Raw genomic sequence first — 14,701 nt, forward strand, 5'->3', positions numbered from 1 at the left:
TAAAAAAAAGTGGTGGGTCGGCACCCTGCCCGGGATTGGTTCCTGCCTCGCGCCCTGTGTTGGCTGGGATTGGCTCCAGCAGACCCCCATGACCCTGTGTTCGGATTCAGCGGGTTGGAAAATGGATGGATGGATGGATAAAAAAAACTAGAATAGAATAGTAGATATGCAATGTCTATGGTGATTCCAAAGTTCTGCATGTAATTTCTTTGTTATAATTTGGAATCTCTGTTGGCATCATTACATTTCACAAATAACTTTACAGTGTCGGAGACGGGAAAGAAAGATAAACTCTGGAAACTCAGACCATTGGCTTGATTCATTCAGAAAGAAATGCCTGCAGGTGGTGCCAGAAGATCACAACTCTATGGATGAGATGATGATTCCTTTCAAGGGGAGATTCAGCTGCATCAAGCAAATATATGCGAGGCAAGCCCCACCCATGGGGGGTTCAAACTGTGGGTAAGAACTGGCATCTCTGGCATGCTCTGTGACTTCGATGTGTACCAAGGCAGTGTTGATGGGAAACGAGCCAAATCTGAACTTGGATTGTCAGGTGATGTTGTGATGAAGCTTGCCTCCACACTCCCAAAAGGTCAGAACTACAAGATCTTCGCAGACAACTACTTCACCTCTGTCCCATTGGTAGCTAAGCTCCTTGATTGTGGAAGTCATTATGTGGGAACAGCCAGGCAAGTACGCCTACCCAGCTGTAACCTTGAAGATGAGAAGAGCTTGAAGAAAAAGGGGAGAGGAAGCTTTGATGCCAGAGTGGAGGGGAACCACAACATCTGTGCTGTCAAATGGTATGACAACAGGGCGGTTACACTTGTGTCAACCTTTGCTGGCCCAGAGCCTGTGCAAAAAAATTCAACACTGGGACAAAGCCACCAGGACCTCCATTGAAGTTGAAAGGCCTTACATTGTGGGTATCTACAATAAATACATGGGAGGTGTGGATTTGTTGGATTCATTTGCAGCCAAATATAAGTTCCCTATAAAATCATGCCGCTGGTATATATACATCTTCTGGCGTACCATTATCCTTGGTGTGATCAACGCCTGGCTCCTCTACAAGCGGGACTGCAAAGCCCTCAGCATTCCTCAGAAGGAGATTTTGAACAGGAGACAGTTTCAGGCACAACGCGCATCTTCTCTTATATTGATGAATGCTGCTGCCAACAGACTAAAGAGAGGGGGCGACCATCGTCAGGCAAGAAGAGCCCAGAAACATCAAGAAGCCCTTTGAATGCGCAGAAGAGGCCATTTTCAGGTGATGGGAGTCCAGCAAATAGAATCTCAGCCAAGAGGTCATCTGTGCATCCTCCACCGGATGTGCGCAAGGACATTATTGAAAACAAAGAGAGGACGCTGCAGACACTGTGGTCAAGGAAATATCAACACGCTGTGCAGCAAGTGCAATGTCCATCGCTGCTGTTCAGATGACAACAACTGTTTTTGGGACTATCACTGCAAATGAATAGCCATTGGCTACAGACAGTTTTCATTACGTTGACTAAATACAATTTTATCCTGGTTTCTAAATTATGATTATCAATAAATCATAATTGATAAAAAATGCAAATGTTGTTCAATTATTATTCATAAGATATAGTCTTATGGTGGTACATGAATTAAATTAAAACCTTAGGTGTTTATATTTGTTTAGAGAGTGTGAGTACAAAATGTGGAAGTTCTGCTCCCAACTAGGCGCCCAATGTTGCAATATTACAAGATATCCCTAAAAACTAACAAACAAAAAAATTTATAAACTCTTTCTGCATCAGAGGCCTCCTGTGACAACATCTGGAAGGAGAAAAAAAATTGCTCATTTTTTTTAATATTTGGGTTTTACAGTCATATATTCTGTCTTCTTCTTCCTATGTACTGTATCTTCAATGCTGCATCTCCCAAAGCTCTTCTCCAATCTTCCAACTTCCTCTCCACTTCTTCTTTTCTGGTGCCACACAACACAATGTCATCTGCAAAACGCCTGCACCAGGATGATCGGTCTTTTATCTAATCAACTCAACACATCCATAACCAGATGTAAGAGAGATAAACCTGAGAGAAACCATAAGCAGATAAAGAAGATCCCTGGTGCAGACCAGTTAACCATGTTTGACTATCTGTCACACTTTGGGTACAGTTACTCCACACCGTTCAGCAACTAGTTGGAATGAAGACCTGTGGAGGATACCTAGGATTTTTAACTGATGACTTCACCGCCCAGTGCTCCTCGACATTAGTTCAGTTGTCCAAGTTTAGCTATAAAGCCTTCAGTCCAAATAACATCCTGATGAAAGTAGTTGACTTTTCATGAGGAATTCTGATGAACTCATTAGCCAAGTGTCTTGGTGATCACTGTCCCACTGAATGTGTGGATAGATAGATAGATAGATAGATAGATAGATAGATAGATAGATAGATAGATAGATAGATAGATAGATAGATAGATAGATAGATAGATAGATAGATAGATAGATAGATAGATAGATAGATAGATAGTGGAGCAGGACGGTGACAGCAGTCTGTCGCTGAAGCTGCTCCTCTGTCTGGAGATGATCCTGTTCAGTGGATGCAGTGGATTCTCCATGATTGACAGGAGTCTGCTCAGCGCCCATCGCTCTGCCACAGATGTCAGACTGTCCAGCTCCGTGCCTACAATAGAGCCTGCCTTCCTCACCAGTTTGTCCAGGCGTGAGGCGTCCTTCTTCTTAATGCTGCCTCCCCAGCACACAACCACGTAGAAGAGGGCGCTCGCCACAACCATCTGATAGAACATCTGCAGCATCTTATTGCAGATGTTGAAAGATGCCAGCCTTCTAAGGAAGTATAGTCGCTCTGTCCTTTCTTGCACAGACCATCAGTATTGGCAGTGCAGTCCAGTTTATCATCCATTTAGCTCCAAGAGGCTAATATTTGTCTGCTGTCCCTGATGTTAGCTCCCCCAACATTGCCAGAAAGAATGGACACCCGCTGATGTGTAGTGACACCTATCATCAGTCTACCTAATGCCTGATGAACCAGTGACATGAGAAAGAGCCTGACAGTGACATGTGGTGTGCCATACATGAAAGGTGAAGGGAGAACATCTCCAGGAACACAGACGAGATCACGTCCTGTTTTAAGGGGTTCCTGGGGAACGTTCAGCCTTCCACCTTATCGCTGTCAGGAAGTGTGAACACACAGAATGTCATTTGTCACTAAATTCCTCCTTCCTGAGGAAATGAAAATAGCAGCAGTTGCTGAACTACAGAATATCAGGCCCTCTCAGTAAAGTAGAACTGCACAGAAAATCTGCAGCATTTACAGTATTTCACAGTTAGAATGACTGCAATTATCTGCCTGAGAATGGGAAATCCTCTTTAAAGGAGGAAATATTACATGTGAAATGAAGTTCTTCTTTAAAATTCTGAGAGCTGCTATTTGATAGCTTCTTCTGCAGAAGCGAAACTTGCATTTTCCTAGAGGACCAAATGGCGTAGCAGCCACGGCAGTTTTTAGGACTGATGCCAACCCCACTCAATCCAGTGATCACCTGGAAATATGCCATGATGCAGGGTTAAATGGCTGCTTCTGCTTTCAAGTTACTGAACTAAAACATAAGATCAATAACAGAAAGGAAGATCTGAAAGAGCCTTGACGGTTTGGATTTTTTTAACGTATGTCTCATATACTGTGATGGAGGGGAAATGGGGATGCTGCAGTTAGTAGACGCTGGCTCAGAGCTCCAGGACACTGGGCTTGGATCTCAAACCAGTCTAAAGGCAAGAATGTGGAATCAAACCGAGACTTTCAACTCGTACTAGTCAGCATATCCTGTAATGAGAGGCTGGAATTGACTCCCGGTCCCCTCATCCCTAAAACTGCATTGATTTGGTTTAGTGAATGAGTGATGGACATTGTAGAGGATAAGCCGACCAGTCTAATAGATAGATAGATAGATAGATAGATAGATAGATAGATAGATAGATAGATAGATAGATAGATAGATAGATAGATAGATAGATAGATAGATAGATAGATAGATATGAAATGCACTATATAATAGATAGATAGATAGATAGATAGATAGATAGATAGATAGATAGATAGATAGATAGATAGATAGATAGATAGATAGATAGATAGATATGAAATGCACTATATAATAGATAGATAGATAGATAGATAGATAGATAGATAGATAGATAGATAGATAGATAGATAGATAGATAGATAGATAGATAGATAGATAGATAGATAGATAGATAGATAGATAGATACTTTATTAATCCCAAGGGGAAATTCCCCTACTCCAGCAGCAGCATACTGATAATAACAATATTAAATTAAAGAGTGATAACAATGCAGGTACACAGACAGACAATAACTTTGTATAATGTTAACGTTTACCCCTCCGGGTGGAATTGAAGAGTCGCATAGTGTGGTGTAGGAACGATCTCCTCAGTCTGTCGCTGAAGCTGCTCCTCTGTCTGGAGATGATCCTGTTCAGTGGATGCGGTGGATTCTCCATGATTGACAGGAGTCTGCTCAGCGCCCGTCGCTCTGCCACGGATGTCAAACTGTCCAGCTCCGTGCCAACAATAGAGCCTGCCTTCCTCACCAGTTTGTCCAGGTGTGAGGTGTCCCTCTTCTTAATGCTGCCTCCCCAGCACACCACCGCGTAGAAGAGGGCGCTCGCCACAACCGTCTGATAGAACATCTGCAGCATCTTATTGAAGATGTTGAAGGACGCCAGCCTTCTAGTGAAGTACAGTCGGCTCTGTCCTTTCTTACACAGATCATCAGTATTGGCAGTCCAGTCCAATTTATCATCCAGCTGCACTCCCAGGTGTTTATAGGTCTGTACCCTCTGCAGACCTTAATAGTATATTTTAATAATATATACTGTATGAACTGCATGTGTGTGTGTGTGTGTGTGTGTATAGACCTGCTGTGTTGAACATGATCAGTCCAATATCCACCGTAACCCATGGCATCACATTCAGATATGGAGACGTGAAGCCTTCATATATCAAACGCATTGTGATATTGTGGGTTGTTTATTACAGTTTTGTTATTTGTTATTTATTTCTCTCCATTTAGCCCCTTCTTTTTGCGCCAGTATGCAACAGTCAGTCAGTCAGTCAGTCAGTCAGTCAGTCAGTCAGTCAGTCAGCCATTGTCCAACCCGCTATATCCTAACACAGGGTCACGGGGTCTGCCGGACCCAATTCCAGCCAACACAGGGACAAATCCCAGGCAGGGCGCCAGCCCACCTCAGGGCTCACACACACACACACACACCCACACACCAAGCACACACTAGGGACAATAATAGGATCGCCAATGCACCTAACCTGGAAACCCACGCAGACACGGGGAGAACATGCAAACTCCACGCAGGGAGGACCCGGGAAGTGAACCCAGGTCTCCATACTGCGAGGCAGCAGCGCTACCAACTGCACCGCCGTGCCGCCCCAATATGCAACATTGGGGTGTTTTTCACGTTAACATTCCCATGTCATTATTCATACGATGTTTTCATTTGTATAAGTATCATCCTCATCAATGAAACTGGCAGGTTCTGCCCAAACAGAGATTTGCTTTTCAAGTGAGAGGTGCTCTTCTGTCGTCTGTTGCGCCTTCATGCCACTTCTCTGTCAGCTGGAGGAGCCAAAATCCAAAGTGTCACAAAAAAAAAAAATGTGTCACTTTTGTCTTTTTGGAAGGCCAGTTTACAATGACATTCCCCAATACTGGGCTGAATGCTGCTGCAGTGGTTAGTCCTGCTGTCTCACATATCCACCATCTTTGGTTTAAATTCTGTGCCCGGCTGCTATGCTGTGTGGCACGCGGCTGGGGGTGGCACCCAGCCGGGACACCAAGGAGGACAGGAGGAGGGCTCATGCCTCCTCCGGACCACGAGGGGGCGACCGTCCTGGTTCCTTTGGGGGCCACGGGTACAGAGCTGTAGGGGCCCGTGGTCACCGCCAGGGGACGCCCCAGTGCCTGGAGAACCCTGGACCCCAGCACTTCCGCCACACCAGGGCTTCTGGGAGCACAGCTGGCACTTCCGCCACACAGGGGAGTGTCGGGATGCACCTGGAGCCCATCCGGGTGTGTATAAAAGGGGCCGCCTGCCTGCAAACGATGACTGGAGTCGGGCGAGGAGCGGACGAAGTCTGATTGGAGAAGAGTGGAGGCGGCCTGAAGGAAGCAGGCACTGAGAAGAGAGGCCTGGACTTTGGGGGATTGGTGCTGGAGGCACTGGGTTTGTGTGTATAAGAACTGTAAATGGTGTTGGGTGAAAATACGATGTCCGTCCGTCTGTGTCCGGGCTGCTTCTCACAGCTGTAATAAGTACTTAAGTTTAATACGTCACTGTGCTCTGTACAAAAAATATTTTATAAATCCCCTGACATGCACAGGTCAGATTTAACACACTGGGGCTCATCATTTAGACCTGCTAGGCAAGCATCAGAAGACAAGAAAGGGACAACTGCAAAAATGGGCACGGAGTCAGCATGACATTGGACCTTCTTTTCCTTGTTTGGAATGGCACGATTTACCAAAGTGGGGGCCTGCACATGAACAAAAGAGTATAAAGCCTTGGCACATTGCCTGGCACACCTTTGGAGCCGATGGAGGGTGGGAGATAACGTCATCCGATCCTGAAAATCCTTCCAGCGCAGCGACGAAAATGGCAGACTCTACACAAAGGTCTTGTCATGGCTTCCTGTCTGTTATGCCACGTAAATCGTCATTAAAGAAAGCCAAGTCATTTCTCCTATGTGATTTCTTACCGCCGTATCACTAAGGGAGGGGTATCGCCCTTTAATAGCATATCTATATGATGCTGTAATTACAAAACGAACGTATTTCCAGGGAGATAGCGACTCCTAGTGGAAAACATATGCGTGTGTGAGTGTGTGTGTGTTCATCTCCAGGCTGTGGCTTTCCCTAACATCCTAAAGACATGAATGTTATGGACCCCTGATGGACTGACGGACCTCTGATTGAGCAGTTTGGAGAATCTCATTTTCTGTTACACTAAGTTATAATTGTTAAAAATATTCATAAATAAGTCTTGCTTAAAACAGAACATTAATAATCTTCTTGCAGGGGACAAGTACTAAATACAAAAGTATTGTAAATACAGCCATCAGAAGTTTTAACTCTTATTTGCATATATTTAAATTAACATGTGTTTCCAATGTTAAATACCGAAGTCTCAGTTACTGATTCACAATCGGACATCTCAGTTACGGTACGTCAACAGCAATGCTTCGTTAAAGTGTGCGTACGTTTTTTGAGACACATAAATATTTAATGTTGCTGATGTTCATTGTGTGCCACCACGCTTTTAGCCACATTGCCTTCTTTACCTGTTCCACGTGTAATTCCGACTGTATGTAGACACGCACACTCAGTTACCAATTCCCCCCTTCGCCCACTGTCTCAATCTATAATTCACCTTATCTTTTCGATTGATGATTACTTTTTAATGACAATTTTGAATCTCCCCTTTTCTGTGTTAACGCCTTATCCTTGTGTTGCCCCTTTTTATTTTCCTGCTTTTGAAACTAATGGCCAATGCATGTTGGACTTCAAATCATAAGGCTGCTGCTTCACTTGCCAGCACTTCTCTCACTGCAGGCAGAAAGGAAAATGGCTCGTGATTAGCGTCTTCAATTTCACGGCTGGTTTCATTAAATTGGCACCATACATGCCAGTCATGTCTGTGGACAGGTCTCAAGGTATCTACTGCTATATATAATGCCAGAACAGATAAATACACCACAAGCAGATTTGCCAAAATAACAGACCCCCATGACCCTGTGTTAGGATATAGTGGGTTGGATGAGGACGGACTGACTGATCCCACATTTTTTTTCCAAAAGGATTAAACTTCTGCCCTTCTCCTGGAGCCCAACATGCTAATGCCCATAATGCAGACTGCCACTATGCCACCACTGCCTAGTGTTTTAGAGATGGCGTGTTGTACTTATCACGTCTATGTCCTGACACCTCTACTGACCTTCACACATCAGGCATCCACTTATGTTGCGTAGCCCTGTGATGGCCTTCCGTCCTATGATAGCTATGAGAGGCTCCAGAACCCCCGGTGCCCAGCGTGACCCCCGGTCTGGGTTAAGCGGGTTAGCAAATGACATGGCATCGTATACCACAACATGCTCTGGTATAATGTTAAGCTAAAGAAATCCATCCATCCATCCATTTTCCAACCCGCTGAATCCGAACACAGGGTCACGGGGGTCTGCTGGAGCCAATCCCAGCCAACACAGGGCACAAGGCAGGAACCAATCCTGGGCAGGGTGCCATCCCACCACAGGACACACACAAACACACCCACACACCAAGCACACACTAGGGCCAATTTAGAATCGCCAATCCACCTAACCTGCATGTCTTTGGACTGTGGGAGGAAACCCACGCAGACACGGGGAGAACATGCAAACTCCACGCAGGGAGAACCCGGAAATCGAACCCAGGTCCCCAGATCTCCCAACTGCGAGGCAGCAGCGCTACCCACTGCGCCACCGTGCCGCCCCAGCTAAAGAAATGAAAATATGAAATATCAGAAACGCTTTAGGATTTGTAGAACCCAAAAACGTACAAACACGTGAATCAAGTCAGACAAAGAGATAAACCGAAAGGAAGTGCATGAGCCATGTTAAGTGCGGGCACAAAAATCGATGGCAGACCTAGGTGTTTGTCAGTGAAGAAACAAACATTTACAAAAAAAAAGTTGTAATTCCCCCCCTCATTTAAACAAGGTAAGTGCAGAACGGCAGACGTAATAAGAGAGAAGGTGAATTAGTGCCAAGCGAGAATTGTGTGCAGTGTGCATGTTTGTGGCTGTCAAAGGGTTAAGAAGGGACAGTTCTTGACAAATGCCGGCACCTCCTGGGTAAATATTCCTGGAAGGTGGGTGCGCAGCAGAGTGAACTGGACCCATGACACGCATACAGATAAAGCCACGTCTGGGCAGAACCTTCTGGACTGCCCATCTAGGAATATCCCGGGCAGAGCCCATGCATACGCACGAGCGCCCTCCAGTCAGGGTGACACGCGTATGTGGCTTTGGATGCAGTCCTTCTTTTTCTATGCATACATTTCCCCTTTTACTGCGGTGGGTTGCCACCCTGCCCGCGGTTTGTTTCCTGCCTTGCGCCCTGTGCTGGCTGGGATTGGCTCCAGCAGACCCCCGTGACCCTGTGCTAGGATATATAGCGGGTTGGACCATGACTGACTGACTGACTGACTGACTGACTGACATTTCTCCTTCACGCTTCTTAGTGCTTCTCCTCACAGAATGAATTCTTCAATACCGTCCTGGATTTTGTCTCTCTCTTTTAACTCTTCCTTAATTATCCTCTCTTGAAATGAACGCGCACATTCTCTCACCGGCTTTTGCAATGTTCTAGAAAGGTCTGTGTCGCCAAGACAGAGTAATGAAATAATATAAAGAAACGTAGACATTCTCATCTCATTCGCAAAGCTGTTTAATCCCACTGAGGGTCCGGTAGACTGGAGTCAATCCTACCAGCAATGGGCAAAACAGCCCTGGTGAAGGTGCCAGTCCGTCAGAGGGCCAGCACTTTAAAGATCTATCCATCCATTATTCAACCCGCTATATCCTAGCCAATCCCAGCCAACACAGGGCGCAAGGCAGGAAACAAACCCTGGGCAGGGCGCCAGCCCACCGCAGGGCACACACCAAGCACAATTTAGGATCGCCAATGCACCTAACCTGCATGTCTTTGGATTGTGGGAGAACAAGCAAACTCAGGAACCCAGGAAGTGAACCCACCTTACTGCGAGGCAGCAGCGCTACCCACTGCGCCACCATGCCACCCCACTTTAAAGATATGAAATGAAAGTTAAACTGAATTTCTTTTGAATTCTTTCACAAATGCAAGCCCACTCCTGTCCTCAAACCCCAACAGGAACTCACGGTGCAGTTACTCTCGATATATTGTGACATAAAAGCCTTTACTTTATAAAGAGAACAGTATCACAAGGCACTTTATAACCACATTCAAAAACACAAAGCAAAATCACTGAAATGTACATTTGGTTTTTTTTTTTTGGGGGGGGGGGGGGAGGATTTATATTTTTGGACAGAATGATACGTTTAGAGAAAAAAGAAAATTTTAGAATTTAAAATTTTGGCAAAATTGTGTTTTTCTGAGACCGCAAAGCTCACCACACACATACATGTATGTGCAAAATCACGGAAAACATACATTTTATTTTTCCCGGATTTCTATTTTTCACAAAATAATATATTTAGAGAAATGACCCGAGATGTATTTATATTTTAAATTGCAACAATTCTGGGAAAAAATGTAATTTAATCTCAGCCTCTGAGCCGGGCTCACACACATGTACAGTATGTGCATTCCTCGCACACACAAATCTGTACACTCTGTACCCCCCCCCCCCCCCCCCCCCCATGCATCGCATGCACACACATTTTCTTTCTCACCCACGCACGCTCTTTATGTGCCGATCTCACGCAGCTCCCCTTCTCCAAGACTCACCCCTCCGGTCCCTGGAGCTCTGGCACTGGACCCGAAGCAGCTCCGATTCGAATGTCGTGTGGTCACAGTTGGCACTGTGGTTGTGTCCATCGCGTGGTGGTGGACTGCGATGTGAATCAGAGACCCCTTCTCCTCAGCCTCATGGACACTGCAGCCCCCTCTGGCATTCGGTAGCTTTCATGGAGTTGTTCAGAGGGCCTTTTGAGATTAAAACCAAAAAGAAAAAAAAGAAATGAGTCTATATTTCCTGTCGCGATGCAGACCGCCTTCACGGGGAGTAAATGAATAATTAAAATGTGGGTAAAGGTTGCCAAATGGGTTTGTACAGGACGGCGTCTGGGCACTAGTCTGTGTGTGTGTGCGGTTGATTGGATGTTGTGGTGAAGCGGTGGGGGTAGTGGCGATGTGGAGAGGGGGGCTTTGGTTAGGGTACTTCTTTGCAAAACGCTCACGCAGGGCACCGGCCGCAGGCTTCACATGGAGAAAAAAAAAATGGCATGCGACAATTTATCCGATGAAGAAAGACACGCTCACTGCGCAACAAATACCATCACCTGTAACTCATCGGATAAAAGGAGGGATGCGACAGCGTGAGAAAACGCGCTCCTCTCCGATACGGCTAAGCCTTCAGAGAGCAGGAGGAATCGTGTCACGTAGCAAATGCGCAGGCTCCTTACAAAATCAAATTCCAGCAGATTCCAAGGGGGTTTTTAAGTGCAATTAATTGAAACAATGTGTTTCGGGCAGGGCGAAATCTTACACAAGCGCGGGGATGCCAGTGAAGCTGCGGGCAGTCTGGGAGAAAATGCATCGTACATTTACTTCTGTACCGATTTGGCAAATTTAAAAAATAAAAACAAAAAACATATTTTGTTTAGCCTTGGAAAAAAACAAACGTGTTGTGCCCATTTTGAGGAATCGTTGAGATGCCCGCAGCGAGACGTGAAGGATTGTGGCAGTGCGAGCGCGCACATCTGTCCGGCATTAGCGCTTTTTAATATTTCACATGATATCAAAAAATATGCCAATATTTACTGGTTACAGAAAAAAAAAAATCAAGATATGGCGTGACCCAGCTTAACGTCTATATGTCACTGAAATTATATATATATAATTAATACAATATAATAAATAAATATATTTTTTTTTCTGGGGTGGTGGAGGCTGGAGTAGAGATTAGGAGAGCTGGGTGTATAAGAGAATACTTCACCAAAAATGCATATTGCGGAATTACAACATGAGCCAAATCGACTTTATGTCTACAAAAAACAAATTATAGCAATTAGTTTAAAAAAAAAAAATAGGTTATGAGTAGAAAAGATCAATACCGTGTCAACAATACGACATCAACTGTACATTTTTATAACTAAAGCATAACCATGCAATATTATTAAAATGAACGCTATTAGCTTCAAAAAAGATTTTAAAAGGTACTTACATGCGTTTTCTCGATCCAAGCCTTGATCTGCGCGTTTCAGCAAAGCGTTACTTCATGTAGGTGCCAATTAGAAATTATATCTCCGTGCTCTTCACAGTGTATTGCTTACAATCACGATCCTGCCCTCCGTCGTACATAAGGGATCTCGTATTAAAGACAGCTGCTCTTCCGTGCAACATCACGTTTCCTGCCATTGTTTTTCCCTATCGTAGTACAAAAATGAAAGAAATAAAATAACAACATAAAGCCCTTTATTTGTTTTTTATTTTTTTTGTTTGTTTTTTTTTTTTGAAAATGTATGCTTTTATTCCACGGCAGTTGTTCTTGCCAGCGAGATCCTTTTGTGCCCAGAGCGGCTCGCGGGGGGGTGCCTTCGCTAAGGTCCGCTTCTGTCCGCTCGGCAAACGTTCGATTGGCTGAGAAGTGACTCATTGAAAGCTTGCCAGCCAGTAGGAGGCACCCTTTATTTCTAGCACCGGCTATAATGGGAAAATGGGAGGGTAAAGTAGAAATGTGGTTAGATAACTGTGGATAGATAGATAGATAGATAGATAGATAGATAGATAGATAGATAGATAGATAGATAGATAGAGAATACAGATTTTGAATATATCATATCTGTGTGTCTGTGTGAGTCGAGAGTAGATTAAACGGGAGAGATGAAGCGGTTTCCATGGAGACCCAGTGCGTTCCTGCAGCTGGAATTGCATACGAGGTAGAACTGACAATGTAGACAGCCACGTAAGAAAAGCCAATCCAATGCACTGAGCACTTGTGTCTGCATATGTAACTCCTATGGATCTGCACTAAGGAATGCTGCTATTCCTTGAAGGTCCACGTCTCTGCAGACAAACATCAGGCAACGGATTTTAACTGATGTGCGTTGAACTTGTACGCCATCAGCGGATCACCAACAGAGGGCAGCAGACTTCAAATGTATGCACTGGCGTAGCTGGAAAGGCTGAGAAGTAACATCAAACATTTCCTATTTCAGTCCATTGGAGCCAAAAAATGATTTATTTGATTTTGACTATCCGGTGAAATGGAATTGGTTGTGCTTCGATATTAGCGAAATCCAACTCGTAACATGGGTATCGAAACAGCACTAATGAGAAATTCACTTTCAGTTTATTGTAAGATTGTGCTTAATAATAAAATTAATAACTTTACTAATATAGCGCCTTTCCCATGCTGAAAGCGCTTCACATATTTAGAATGGTAAAAAAAACTTTAAAAGTACAGACAAAAGTGAAATACATAGCAATGTCTACAAATTAATATCAAACATTAACATGAAAAATGATACATTAATGTCCTGCGGTGGGTTGGCGCCCTGCTCGGGATTGGTTCCTGCCTTGTGCCCTGTGTTGGCTGGGATTGGCTCCAGCAGACCCCGTGACCTTGTGTTCGGATTCGGCGGGTTGGAAAATGGATGGATGGATGATACATTAATACACGAAACACAAACGTTCTGATTTTTTTATTCAATAGAAAAAACAAATGCACAGGAATATTACAGAAAAAATACAAATTGCTAAAAGATGACGACGGAGAAACAGCATCGTCTGTGGAAGGTAATATGCTGGGATATCAGGGGTGGATATTAAGCCTGTGCCCTGTGACAGACTGGCACCCCGGCTGTGGTTTGTTGATGCCAAGTTGCACCCCATGTTTCAAGGTGGGCTCCAGAATCAGATAAAAGAATCAGACTGACGAATACGCGGATCATTGGATTACTCTTCGGAGCAGCAGATCGACTCGCTTTTAAAGATTTATACACAAACGAACACACATATTCAAAACAGCAGTAAATTGCTCTGCATTGGTGTCATTACTTGACAAAATAATAATAATAGGAAAAAAAAGAATCAACTAAACTCATGTGTATATTAGTCAAAAAAAAAAAAAATCAACAAGAGTTGTCAGCATCTGATCGCTTTATTAGATGTGATTGCACCATTTAAGATATTGTTTGGCAAAAGATGGAAATCCACCCATCCATTTACACAGAAAAAAAGTCATTATTAAAAACAAAACAAGATAATATTACAGTATATAGTTAATATTAAAAAGTCAGTCAGTTTCCAACCCGCTATATCCTAACACGGGATATAGTACACATTCAATAAAAAAATAAAAATAGGCCATAAAATACAGTTAATCTAGTAAATCCCCACAATGCTGATCATTCACGTGTTTTATAAGAATTCATTTATTTATCATGCTAACTATTTATTGTGTACACCGAGTGTTTACCAACATATCTGCAGTTTAGGTGCTGCTCTATATACTCCTTTGAGTCTAAAGGCTGATTAAATATTTTAAAACCTGTTGATTAACTGGGGTGGCGCGGTGGCGCAGTGGGTAGCGCTGCTGCCTTGCAGTAAGGACTCCTGGGTTCGCTTTCCAGGTCCTCCTGAACCTGAAGGATGAGCTAAGGGAGCTGGCCATGAGGACACGGAAGGAATGGCTGCTGAACCGAGGGAATCACAGCCATACTTGCATAATAAATTAAAAATCCGTCATTTCAAGCAGTAACAGCCGTTAGCAACACTAGTTAGGTCTTGGCTATATTTTAAAATCAATATAATGGTATTTTGATAATAAAAGGGCACGGTGGCGCAGTGGGTAGCGCTGCTGCATCTCAGTAAGGAGAAGCAAACCCGGGTCCTCCCTGCGTGGAGTTTGCATGTTCTCCCCGTGTCTG

At 44.1% G+C, this 14,701-nt stretch overlaps 1 protein-coding gene across 1 annotated transcript in view; it reads right to left on the bottom strand.

Annotated features, from left to right (window-relative positions):
* Window positions 1–10,754, bottom strand: part of LOC114666627 (protein shisa-7) — a 48,523-nt gene extending 37,769 nt beyond the window's left edge. Inside the window, exon 1 of the mRNA XM_028821554.2 lies at window positions 10,557–10,754. The gene's annotated coding sequence lies outside the window, so the exon portion shown is untranslated. The remainder of the gene's footprint in view (window positions 1–10,556) is intronic.
* Between the last annotated feature and the right edge of the window lie 3,947 nt (window positions 10,755–14,701).

This window comes from Erpetoichthys calabaricus, chromosome 16, assembly GCF_900747795.2.
Source record: "Erpetoichthys calabaricus chromosome 16, fErpCal1.3, whole genome shotgun sequence".
Lineage (NCBI taxonomy): Eukaryota > Metazoa > Chordata > Cladistia > Polypteriformes > Polypteridae > Erpetoichthys > Erpetoichthys calabaricus.